Here is a 14,084-nt window from a genome sequence, read left to right on the forward strand (position 1 = left end):
GAATCCGATTGATGGCACTCGAGTTTTTAACATTGTCTTCTATTACTCGAGAACGGGTGGCGATATCGAGATGCGGTTTTCACTAAAATTTAGCAAATTTTAAGGTGACTAAGGGTCTGTGAAGTAAATAGTATCGTTCCATTTAACTTTTCTTCAAAAATCACAAAAATATGTAATCGCTGCAGATAACGTCCTCTAGCTCATTTGTTTTAAAGCAGACGGTCTTACTGAAAATATCTTTAAAAAGAGCATAAAATGCTCTTTCAAACAACACCGAAAACATTCAAATCGGTTGAATGGTCTAGGAGATATTAAAATGTAAACATATGAAAACGCATTGGCCTCCCCCTCCCTTATTATGACAGATATGAGAAATATCGCAAAACAAAAGCGATGCGGTATTATCCAAGCTATTAAATGATGTTGTCAAAGTTATAGTTCATCGTCTAAGTTTCTGAGATAGCGGCAACTTTATGTTTCTCAATGGCAGTTACGCCCCCTAGCGGTCGAATTACGAACTTCAAAATAATTTCCAGCTATTTCTCTTGGTCACTTTGCTTATAAGGATTTTTTTCCCAAACCTCTTGGCCTTACCGTTCTAGAGATACAGCCGCTCCGTACGCTTAACGGGATACCCTGTATTAGTTGGCAAGAATTTTAACAAATATTGTTGAATATTTTTGCGCTGGATCTGTATAACCAGATTCACCTTTTAACTTTAAACTATGTAAAGAGTCTCTTGATTTGAATCATCCAAATCTATGAAAATAAGTTTCTTTTCAGATAAAGAAAAGGACGTTTTTGATATCGGTCCTTTATGCAATCCATTAACGCCTTCTCCATGTTTTTTAATACAATATCTCTAACCTGTAAAGTTGTACTCGTACTCTTAATAGTGTCAGCTGGCGCATTAATCTAATTGAGTTTTCAAGAGTAACTCATTAGAACTTTCTTTGTTGTTGATGTAAGTCTAAATGGACATTGTTGTAATTGTGTTAGACTTTTGGTAAATGGTTGATTTGAATAAAACATTGGGCGAGGTGGTAATATCGCAGGTGGAATGAATCAATATGGTTCTCTGGTTGGATAATAAGCGTTTTTTGTATGCTATCTGGTCCATCTCAATATTAACATGACCTCTTGTGCCACATTGTGCTTAGATATAATACGTGTAGTAAGAAGTAAAAACTGTTGTTTGAATGAATAAAAACAATAATTTTAATAATGCTTGATAAACTTTATTTTAAAATGGTAAAATTCACCAAATTCTATAAACACCTTACTAGATATATGTATAATAAGTAAAATGTAACAATACTACATTCAAAATGTTTACAATACACTCAACTGGCCCTATTTTTTAATTCTTAAACTACGTATAAAAACGGTGATATGGCACGATTTTTATTAAGAAATGCAACAAAGTAATTAAGTACGTTAAAAAGAATTTCCTACATAAAAAATGCAACAGTCCTTAATACCAATAAAACGTAATCACCTTACATTTTGACAATCATCAATTTGTGTTAAACATCGTCTTATTCCTTAAATTTAACTACATAACACCCGCCAACAATTTTAATTAATCGTGCTCAATTCAATTTAATAACACCTGAGGAGAACAATGGATAAAATACAATGTAATACTCAAGAAATAGTTCAAAAACATGAATAAAAATTGAGCCATATGAGTTCAAGTTAAAAGATAATTATACTCCAGTTGGTGTACCACCAAGACAAGTGCCATTTCAATTAATGGAACCTTTAAAAAATGAACTAAAAAAGATGATAAATGACGATATAATTATTAATATTAGTGAACCAACAGGATTCGTAAACCCCTTAGTATTAGTAAAGAAAAATATTGATAGTAATATTCGAATATGTTTAGACCCTAAAAATTTGAATCAGGCAATAAACAGAGAACTGAGAGATTTGAGGAACTGACACATAAATTAAATGGAGCAAAAATTTTCACAACACTTGATGCTAATAAAGGTTTTAGGCAGATTGCACTAAACGAGTCGGCATCTAAATTAACAACTTTCGCAACACCATATGGTAGATATTGATTTCTAAGACTACCATTCGGTTTAGCTTGTGCACCAGAAATTTTTCAAAAGACATTTACAGAAGTATTCAAAGACATTCAAGGTGTAAGCATTTACATAGATGATCTGATAATTTTTGCAAAAAATAAAGAAGAACATGATGAAATATTAAATAAAGTTTTAGAAAGAGCCAAAGAAAAGGGAGTAAAATTTAACAAAGGAAAATGTAAATTCGCGGTAACTGAAATAAAATATATTGGACATGTTCTAACACAAAAAGGTATTAAACCAGATATCCATAAAGTTGAAGCAATTAAAGAAATTCCAATTCCAACTAATAAACAAGAACTAAGCAGATTCTTAGGAATGGTGACTCATGTTTCTAAATTCATACCAAATTTATCTCAAACAACACACAATTTAAGACAATTGCTAAAGAAAAATATAATTTGGTATTGGACAAGGGTACATGATGAAGAATTTAACAAATTAAACAATTTATTAGTTACAGAACCAGTACTAGCGTACTTTGATGAAAAAGAATTGATCGCATTATCAGTTGATAGCTCTAAATCAGGGATGGGTGCAGTTATTTTACAAAAGGAACAACCAGTCAGTTATGTATCAAAATCTCTAACAGAAACACAGATGTAATATGCTCAAATTGAAAAAGAAGCTCTTGCAATTCTCTTTGGTTGCCAGTTGCCTTTATTTGTACGGGAAAAAGTTTTTAGTGGAGACTGATCATAAACCCTTAGAAATAATCTTCAAGAAACCATTAAACAATTGCCCACTCAGACTACAAAGAATATTAATAAATCTGCAAAACTATGAATTTGAAGTCAAATATAAACCGGGTAAACTGTTATATTTGGCAGATGCATAATCTAGAAGCAGTTACAATGATGAACAATTTGATCTAAAAGAAAAAGAAATTGAACTTCATTTAAACCTAATACAATATTCAAAGATAAGTCCACAAAGGTATGATAAAATCAAAGAAGGAACACAAAAAGATACTGAATTAATAGAGTTATTAAAAATTATAAAAGAGGGATGGCCAGAACAAAAAAAAGCTGTAAATATATTAGTTAAACCATATTGGTCAGTTCGAGCTGAAATTACAGAAATAAAAGGAATATTAAGGGTGATCAAGTAATAATACCAAGTTGTCTTCGTAAGGAAATACTAAATAAGTTACACTATGGACATATGGGCATAAATAAAACTATTTTAAAAGCAAGACAATTAATATATTGGCCAAACATTAATAATCAAATAATAGATGTGATAAAAAAATGTTATACTTGTGAGAAATTCCAAAACTCGAACATGAAAGAAACAATTATCAACCGAGAACTACCTAGTAGACCATGGGAAACATTAGCAGCAGATTTTCTTCATTTTGATGGAAAAGAATATTTAATAATAGTGGATGCTTTTTCCAAATTCCAGAAATAATTTGTCTCCAAAATAACACCACTAGTCAAAATGTAATAAAAAATTTCAAAGCAATATTAGCAAGAAATGGAATACCAGATATTTTATACACTGATAACGGACCTCAGTTTGTTAATCAACAATTTCAAACATTTTTGCAAGAGTGGGAGATTAGACACATAACCACCAGTACTCCTAATTATCCACAGTCTAATGATCTAAACGAAAGACATATACAAACGATCAAAAAACTAATGAAAAAGGCAAAGGAGGAAGGAAATGATATGTATTTAGTCATTTTAGAATATAGAGCGACACTTTTGGACAAATCAGTGCCTTCTCCAGCTGAAATTCTATTCAATAGAAAAATAAAAACTTTGATACCTATTTCTGAAAATCTTTTAAATAATAACCCTAAAAACGAAATATACAAGAACCACTATAGAAATACTCAAATTATTCAGAATACTTTCTACAACAAAAAATCAAAAGATCTTTATCACCTGAAGAAGGGAGAAAGAGTAGTCGTTCAACAAAAAGATAAAACTTGGAAACCGGGAAGAATAGTAGAAGTAGATAAGAACCGTCCAAGATCATACAAAATAACCTATGATGGAAAAGCAGATGTCTATGATAGAAATCGTAAATTCTTAAAGCAATTTAAAGATAACAAGCCGTATATAGATAGGGAAGTTTATGACAACGTTTTTGAACATTATTATAATCTTAATAAACCTTTGATTACTAACAATAACAATCCTGTCATTAACAATAACGATGTTTCGGAAACTCCTGATCTATCTTTACCCAAAAGTACTAATAATACCCAAAGTGAAAGTAGACCTGTTCGCATTCGAAAAACTCCTACTTATTTGAGCGACTATGTTAAATAAATTAATAAATTGTAAGTTTAGTTTAAGTATAATAACAGCAGTAGAATGTTTAGTTTATAGTAACATTGTTTAACTTTGTTCAGTCTTTCAAAAGAAGGGAGATGTTATATATTAAGATATAAAATAGTTTTATAAGTTGTCAGCACTGTCGCGTAACCATGAAGTGAGCACCAGTGCAAGTGTCATGGCGACATTGACATCAGTTTCAATCAGTTTCTTGCAATAGAGTTGTAACCAGTTGTAATGCCTGTAATGGTACAGTTTAATAAAGCAATTAAAATATAATAAAAACAGTTTATTAAATAACCAAAACGTAACAAGTATTACATTATCCCTCAGCAGAAGCAGCCTTATCTTTCGTAAGGCTTGGTAGAAACGCTCTACGAACTGTAACGGGACTTGTCACGGGTCACTGTAAGGTAAACAAGCATCGTTATAACCTTAAGTTTGCTGTTAGTCCTTTCTGTCGCCTCTGTGAAAAGAGCGAGGAGACGGTCCGACACATAAGAGACTTCGAAGAGGAATGGCCGACCGCGGATGGCAGCATCAGGAACACACCTCTGAGCTGTATCCTATCCTTCGGAAATTCCTTAGGCTGGTTAATGTAGCCGGAGAGAGTGCAGGAGGATGTACAAGGGGCCCGTTGGGGCCTAGGTGCTGTATGCGGAAGCATACCCTCCCCTTTCCTACATACATACATACATCACATTTACATAGTCTGTCTTTTAATAGTCATGTACCACAATCTCATTAACTTACCAAGATTAGTGAAGTTAATTTTCATATTTTTTACACTTTTATATACAACCCGCAAACACTAATATATTAATTCTCTTATTCATAAATCATCATATATGTATATAGGTGTCTCGTATCTTCCGCATCAGAACTTTATACGGTTGAAGGATACATTATTCTGAAGTGATTTTTCTAATAAAATATTTTCGAAATGTTGCAGCGGCGGACCGGCGGCGGCGATAGGTCGGGCCGATTTCCCGGGCCTGATTTACGATCTCCTATTGGACGACTTTAAACAGTTCCCGTGCGGTTATTATAAACATTTCGAAAAAAATTTATTAGTAAAATCGCTTCAGAATAATGTATCCTTTAACTATGTAATGCTTTGCTGCGGAAGATACGGAACACCTGTATACAAGACCTAATTAAACGCATGGTATTTCGGTTCGAATTTTAGAAAAGAATTTGTTAGTAAGTCACCAATATGGCACCAATTGCAAAATGCAATAACGCCTATTCAAATCGGCAGTAATTTATTTACATTTAGTAGTAATTTTCATTGGTGCTTTTCAAAAATGGAAACCAAACAATGTGTGTCTTGAAAATATTTTATTATAAATGCAACATTGAAATTTTTTGGATCAATTAAAGCATATGTTTAGGCTGTGACCATAAATGATAAGTATTGTTCATCAACAACTTTGTTCTTCTTCCTCCATATCATACTCTTCAGTACCAATAAAATTTTGGCAGTGAATACTAACAATCTTAAAGCTTTGATTTATCATCTGGAAACCGTTCTTCAGTAGCCGAAAATACAGCTCAATCAATGACTGGTATTTATATCACCATCATGGACAGCTACTATCCTCAACAAAAAAGCTGTTGAATCACGTGTTAAAGATCGATGGTCAATGGGGAGCCACATACTGTTTCTTCGTTTCATCCATGATATGTTCCGATAATAGCATCCTTAAAAGAAATAAATTTACTTATTAAAGTTTACTTATTAAAAACCTAAGAAAATCATTTTTTATGATTTTGTGAGCAAGTGAGTTTGATTAATTCAGCATCTATTTGCTAACATTATTTAAAGAAGAACAGCAGAAAATTCTATTATGGGCGCATTTGGGTGAGAAACAAGAAACGAAAGGTCTAAATTTTCTGGAAAAAGAAATAGGGATGTAATTTCCAGAAGACATTCTCTTATTTGAAAATTATAGTTAAACAATCAGATAAACGAGCTTTATAACGCTGGTATAAACATAAACCTGCAAAAGACCAAAATAATATCAAATACAGAAGAAATACCAATATGTATTAATAATTATATTGCTTATGTAGAAGATTATTTATATTCAGAGCACACAATTTCTTTTCGCTTAAAATAGCATTCAAAGTTAAATAAAACAGAAACAAAGAGAAAAGTGTTTGATATGTGTATAACTCCAGTGTTGACGTAAGAGTCACAAACATGGTCTCTAATGGTGCGTTTAAATTAGAGCGAACAGAAGCGAATGGTGAATTAGTTCGTTTACGCTAGCATAATTTGTATGAGGAACCAAACAGGAACGAACGAACTCGTTTGTGTTCGTGTATGTTCTAACGCTTCTCGGCAAATTAGCGAATTATCGAATATTAAGATACAAAATGAACTTTTTTGATGCTGATTTAACTAACGAAGCAACTCTAAAAAGAGGATACTTTAATTAATAATTGGCGATATTTCCACAAGGATCCTTCAAGAAATTAATATTATAGCGAATTTTGAAAGTTATTGATGAAAATTGGAACATCGAAAATTTATCAAAACTTCAAATATTATTTTCACAAAAACGAAAACTTATTTTTCAAAACATGTTGGTCCATTGGAAAGAGGACACTTTTATTAACATTTTGACAAAGTTTCAAACTCATATCCCAAGAAATGAATTTTATACGAATTTTTAAAACTTAATCGGCGCAAATTGCAAAATTCGAAAAAATTGTCGATCATTTAAAAAATTTTCTCTAAACTTCAAATATTGTATTCTCAAAATTAAAAGTTATTTTTCAAAACGTGTTGGTTCATTGGAAAGAGTACACTCTTATTAACACTTTGGGAAATTTTCAAATTCATATTCCAAGAAATGGATTTTATACGAATTTTTAAAACTAAATCGGCGCAAATTGCAGAATTCGGAACAATTGTCGACCATTTAAAAAATTTATTTCTCAAGAACTGAAAGTGATTTTTCAAAACGGCTTTTTGCAATAAAAATAGAATACTTTAATTAATAATTGGTGATATTTCCACAAGGATCCTTCAAGAAATTAATTTTAAGCGAACTTTGAAAATTATCGGTGAAGATTGCAACATCGAAAATGTCAAAACTTTAAATATTGTTTTCTCAAAAACTAAAAGTTATTTTTCAAAACGTGTTGATTCATTGGAAAGAGGACACTATTGTTAACATTTTGGCAAATTTTCAAACTCATATTCCAAGAAATGGATTTTATACGAATTTTTAAAACTTAATCGGCGCAAATTGCAAAATTCGGAACAATTGTCGACCATTTAAAAAATTTATTTCTCAAGAACTGAAAGTGATTTTTCAAAACGGCTTTTTGCATTAAAAATAGAATACTTTAATTAATAATCGAAAGTAATAACAGCGACAGGTCTGTTAGTAATGAATGTGATGATGAATTACAAGCGAAGAGAAAAAAACTAGACAAAAGTGCAACAAGAGATTTTATATATCGTATTGGGATTGTTATAATGAGGTTGCTAATGACAAACCTGATATAAATAAAATTGTATTCAATGAAAAAAGTCCTATTGGGGTTGAATTTGAGCATTATCTGCAGTGTCCAACACCTAAAAGAGATACTAATTCCTGTGAATAGTGGAGTACCAAGTGATAGGTTTTTAATATCCGGCCAAAGCCGGATATTTGGTAACTATCCGGTATCCGGCCGGATAGTTACCGGATATCCGTTCCACCAGTAATAACAAGAAAAATAGAGGATAGAATCATAACTACCCAGAATAAAACGCAGAGGAGTATACTAGGTAAAAAAATAAAGATAAGTTGCCAATCAAAAAGATAAAACATCATGACAACGATGCAAATATTAGAATGGAATTAAATGGGACATATTGTATGAGAAAATCGTTGGAAAATTGGACCCCAATGAACAAGACCAAGTAAAGAAGGAGATGGAAAATGCGATGGATTGGAAAATGCAATGGAAGCGACAAAATTAGATCTAAGAAAGAAGTAAAAACTAAATAAGGGAGGAATTTAATTTTTTAGTTATTGTTACGGAATAGTTAGGTTTAAGATGTATTATTACAACAAACAGAATAGTTTCATTCGTAATCTGTTATAGTAAATAAGGTCTCTATGGCTTTTTAATTTAAAAGAAACTTCATTTAATTACTTTTTGGGAAAATGTTACACATCTGGGATGGGGTGCAATAAATATTATCTTTGATAACTCCAAAGTACTCATTGTAGTCTATTGATGTATTTACATGTATGAAATTGTCTATTGTTAGAGATAAGGGTTTGAAGCAGGTTAAGTATAAAAGAATAAAGTAAGTTCTAGTAAGGTTCTAGTAAGAACTAAATAAGTTCAGTATGGTTACACATATTAATTTCTTTCCTGCCGCCATAGGTGTTATAGCAGAGAACGAAATTCAGATAGAAAATATCTACGCCCAGATTTGAACATATAAACAAGATATAAGATATACGTAAATATGTAAGATGTATCAAAGTACACTCTTAAAACGAGAATTCCTAGAAACTAATTAATTTTAGTTAATTTTCCTTCAGTCACTCTATGTTGCTAAATTCAACATACAAAAAGCATTTTTTTATCCAAAATTAGAATTCTAGATATTTAGATCAACATGCTAAATAACATTTGCTGAAGAGAGCTAGAATATTAAAGTAGTTACTACTTTTATGATCTCACAAGGAAAGGCACCCAGAAAAAATTTTAAATTTGATTTAAACATAGAGAAGGGTAATATTGATGTATACATATTCGATAACTATACACATCATACGTCAATAAATTAATTAAAGAAGAGAGATAAAGTTAATCTAAGATTACAAAAGCAAATTTCTATACAGTAGTGACCGTAGAAATAATGAAAAAATCACGCACTTATTTCTATAGTTATATAGTTATAACAAGAATACTATTATACGAAGATATTGAAAGTAACATCTATACTTGCCAAAAAAGTGGAATCAAATGGCTGTCACAGCTATTTTTCATTCCTCTTGTTAATGTACTGATAGTATTCTGCACTGGTAGTGTAACATATATCACCAGTGTTTTGTCTGTCCAAAAACAAACAACAAAAGTCATTAATATTAATAGTTTAAATGTAATAATTAAATAATTACCACGGTTTCGATATATTGCAGATATCTGGCTACATATGTGACATATAATATGCTTTGTTGCACTTCCCTGAAATACTTGCATACTCACCAAGAGGAGATTCATTTTCTTGTATCATCAAAAATCAGCGTACAACAATTCTCAAACATCCACCATTGTCTTTCCTCTCTTAACCTCTCTATTTCAATACTCATTTGAACACTTCTGACGCTGCCATTTCACCATCGCTTATACATATATAGCAGTTCAAATTTTGTGAAGCTTATCGTGTGGGTATAATACACCCTAAATATAACCTCCATAACCAAAAACACCATTTTGTTTTCACCTGTACAAAAAGAAGAGAATAACATTAGAATGCTTTCTAAGAAATAAGCAACACATTCCCCGTTCATTATTCATGACATAATTGATAATTAACATTTATCAAAGCCATTTTTAGAAAGTAGGTATAACAGATATTAGTGGATATATTTATATTCAATTAAAGAAAACTATTTTGGTATAAATGGTAAATATTGAAAATGGTTCAAAATCTATTCAAAGTGGTTCAGTTTTTAATCGGGAAACTTTGCTAGGACATAGTACTTGCCAAAATAACACAAATTTTTCTGTGAAAGTTGAGCCAAAAATTTACATTTTATCTTTTATTTCGGGTATAAGTAAACCGTAGAATTTGAAATTTTGTATGATGTACTACTGGTTAATACCTTATGTTCAACCATACTTTAAATTTCCCTAGCGCCCTCTAAGGGGATGAAGTTCGCAACCCCTTTGATTTTTTTATAACAACTTTTTAACGCCATAGAATATTAACATAAAAAAATATGGGTTGTAAAGCTTATTCATTATTAATTATTGGTACTTGTTTGTCTCTTTAGTTTTTTCCTTAAAGATAATAATTTTAGCGTAAAAAAATAAAATATGCTACATTGTACTGTAAAGCGCTGCTATTATTGAAAAAGAATTTTCTTTATAGCTGGCTATGGAAGTTGTGCACTTACTAGGATCTAGTGCATTGATGGAATAAGGACCTTGAAAAACAGCGAGTCATGGTTAGAAGACTATATAATAAAGTCAGGAATTCCAAACTCGAGCAAACATGGGACCTCTATAGGAAAGCCCTAACGGAATATAACTTGGCTATCCGCAAAGCCAAAAGAAAAGCCTGGCGCAGCTTCTGTGAAGGCATAGACAATACGCCTACAGTTGCTCGTCTGCATAAGATTTTGGCAAAAGATCACAACACTTATCTAGGCCACCTACGCAAACAAGATGGTAAATACACTGAGTATATACTGAGTACACACTTTCCTTCCTCAAAAGTCTGCCCCCACGCAGATGCCGACCCTGAAGTAATGGACATAACCCGTCCATCAGGTAGGGTTCGCAGCATAGCTGGGAACATTTTCACAACCAACAGAGTAAGTTGGGCTATTTCTAATTTCAAGCCCCTAAAATCGCCTGGAGGAGATGGAATTCTGGCTATTTTTCTGCAAAAAGGCTTGGGGTCCGCGTTTGAACGCCTACCACCTTTAGGTATGAAGACCACCTTTACTTTCCTCCATAGAGTGGGTATACAGCGTGTCCCGTATCTTCCGCATCAGAGCATTATACGGTTGTAGAATACATTATTCTGAAGCGATCTTTCTAATAAATTTTTTTCGAAATGTTTATAATAACCGCACGGGAACTGTTTAACGACGACCAATAACGGACGACTTTGATTCATCGAAAAAGTTTATTTCTCTTTCCATGACGAATCTATTGGTGAGTACACGTGGGAAACGAGTTATCATCGGCGTAGCGAACCGGCCGAGGGTGGCACCGATTACCTGAGTCTGATTTGCGATCTGCTGATTGGAGGAAAAACAGTTCCTTTAAACAGTTCCCGTGCGGTTATTATAAACATTTCGAAAAAATTTTATTAGAAAGATCGCTTCAGAATAATGTATCCTACAACCGTATAATGCTCTGATGCGGAAGATACGGGACACGCTGTATACCCACTCTATGGAGGAAAGTAAAGGTGGTCTTCATACCTAAAGGTGGTAGGCGTTCAAACGCGGACCCCAAGGCATACAGACCAATTAGCCTAACTTCATTTCTCCTCAAAGGGATGGAAAAGGTAATCGATCAATACCTTAGGAATGGAGTGCTTGTCACTAATCCACTCCACCCTAGCCAACATGCTTACCAGAAAGCAAAATCAACAATTACCGCTTTGAACGCCTCCATGCTTTGACTACCACATTAGAGGAGGCAATTGCAACCAAAGAGATAGCCCTATGTGCTTTCATAGACATAGAGGGTGCGTTTGATAGCACCTCAGCCAGTCGGGCCGCCTTAAAGGCAATTCAGGCCTACACGTGTGACTCCGCACTGATCAGAGAGTGTACCAGCAACCTGAGACAACTCGCTAGGGGTAATGATGTTACCCTATGGTGGGTTCCAGGTCACAGCAACATTGAGGGCAATGAGAAGGCGGACAAGCTGGTCAAAGAGGCAGCGAACTTCATTGGATCCCAACCTGGTTGTGGACTACAAAAAAGCCACCTAAAACAAATAATCAACTGGGAGGTTTCAAAAGTAGCCTTACGCTGGAAAGAACGTCCAGGTCACAGACAAGCGAAGTATGATAACTCCGTCGCAAAACAAAACCAAAGAGGTTTTATGCCTCAGCAAAGGGGATCTAAGGACGCTCTCAGGCTATCTGACCGGCCATGCGCCCCTAAAATACCACCTCTTCTACATTGGACAAGCTCAGGTTCAAACTTGTCGACTATGCAACGACGAGTCAGAAACTGCTGAACATATACTGTGCAATTGCGTAGCCAGAGGCCGTCTAAGACACAACATTTTCGGTAAAACTTCCTTGTTACCTACCGACATAAAGGTTCAAGACCTCAGGCCAATACTAAAAGCAAAGGGGATCTAAGGTCCTCATCTGAAGGTCCTCATTAAGGATTTTCATTTGCCCTAAACCTTTGGAGGGCTAAAGTTACAATAGATCTTATAGGTCGCGGTAACGAGAGGGGCCGCTCCCTTCAGCCCGGCAGCAATAATAATACTAGGATCTAGTACTAACTAAATAACACCAATTAATTGTGAATGTTTGAAGATGAATGTTTGCCTGAACAAATTACGTTGTTTTAAACAATATTAAAAAATTGATACTATTGCTTAATAATAGTCAAAAATTATTAATAATCATCAACAATTATGAGGATTCACAGTAAATGCTAAAAGCTAAACTTTTAGAATAATTTTAGCTAAACATGACGATAGAGCTTGCAATACCGGGATCCCGGAGAATTCTTGTCCAGTATTAAAAACCGGTATTGATGGCAAAATACCGGTATTTCGGTATTACTTTTATTTAGCGCCCTCGATGGCCGGGGGTGGCCGATATCTTCGAAAACGACCGTGCTAGTTTGAAGTTGTGCTGGAAAATGACGTAGAGGATTCGTGTTTGTTATCTATTTTCTGTCCGTTCTAAATTTACATTTTCAAGTGACATTTTTTGACGTTTCATTAAAAAAATACTAGCCGGATGCGACCGATTGAAAACGGCCGTGTTTGTTTAAAGCTGTGCTGGAAAATGATATTGACCAAACAGAAATTTGTTATCTATCTTATGTCCGTACTAACCTCATTTTTTCAAGTGACATTTTTTGATCAGTGTGAATACCATCTACAAGAAATATCATTTTGCACTCTGACAGAATGTTGAAGATAACGAAGACTCAACCTTTGATGACGACAACTTAATGTTCGTTTTCAATAAATTTGTCATACCTAGCCAACAATAAAATACTCTCTGCATACAACTATTTTTGGAGTATTTAGTCCATAATGGTCTTTCAGGTCAGTTTGATTCGTGTAGTGTCCCACCAAGTATAACAGTAGTATGATAAGTCTAAAGCAGGAATTCGAAAGACTTCCACAGAGCTTCGAATGATGAAGTGTAATTTCATTTTTTGACGCGGCGGTGAAGTTGAACCTTTGGACCAAGTGAAAGACAACAAAACAATAATGTTATCCAGACCTTTAAGTTTATTGGTACGTTGTACAGATTCCTAATATCTTTCAATTTTTTGATTATCTTCTCAGATTCTGTATCTTATGCTTTGTTGCCAATCTAAAAATATAGTAGGAATTAACCTGTTGTTAGTAGAGGTGACGCCGCAGAGGGGGAAAATTCTTACAAATAGATATATTTAGTGAGTAAACTTTTTTATATTAATACCGGATACCGCTATTGAGATTTTGATCCGGTATTGCAAGCCCTACATGACGGCACATAGCGGTACATGGCACGATATTTTATTTTTTTACACGGAAACTATTAGCCTTAAGGAAAATACTAAAGAGACAAAACAGTACCACTAAAGAATAAGCTTCACAACCCATTAAAAAGATCTCATAAAAAAATCAAGGGGGTGGTGAATTTCATCCCCTTAGAGAGCGCTAGGGAAGTTTAAGATTTTACTTACAGCCGAAATACATAACAAAATGTAAATTTTTGGCTCAACCTTGACAGCTCATAGCTCGAAAA

General features: G+C 33.5%; 1 protein-coding gene across 5 annotated transcripts in view; it reads right to left on the minus strand.

Annotated features, from left to right (window-relative positions):
• Window positions 1–5,714: 5,714 nt before the first annotated feature.
• The window catches only part of LOC111419067 (uncharacterized), a 49,466-nt gene continuing 41,096 nt past the window's right edge, over window positions 5,715–14,084 (minus strand). For 2 of the 5 annotated variants that reach the window (XM_071198155.1, XM_071198152.1), the window contains 3 exons: window positions 9,529–9,854; window positions 9,357–9,462; window positions 5,715–6,094 (listed from right to left, as the gene is read on the minus strand). The gene's annotated coding sequence lies outside the window, so the exon portion shown is untranslated. Of the gene's footprint in view, window positions 6,095–9,352; window positions 9,463–9,528; window positions 9,855–14,084 lie in introns of all 5 variants that reach the window. The other 3 variants (XM_071198154.1, XM_023051819.2, XM_023051821.2) reach the window with 3 other exon arrangements.

The sequence above is a fragment of the Onthophagus taurus genome, chromosome 7, assembly GCF_036711975.1.
Source record: "Onthophagus taurus isolate NC chromosome 7, IU_Otau_3.0, whole genome shotgun sequence".
Lineage (NCBI taxonomy): Eukaryota > Metazoa > Arthropoda > Insecta > Coleoptera > Scarabaeidae > Onthophagus > Onthophagus taurus.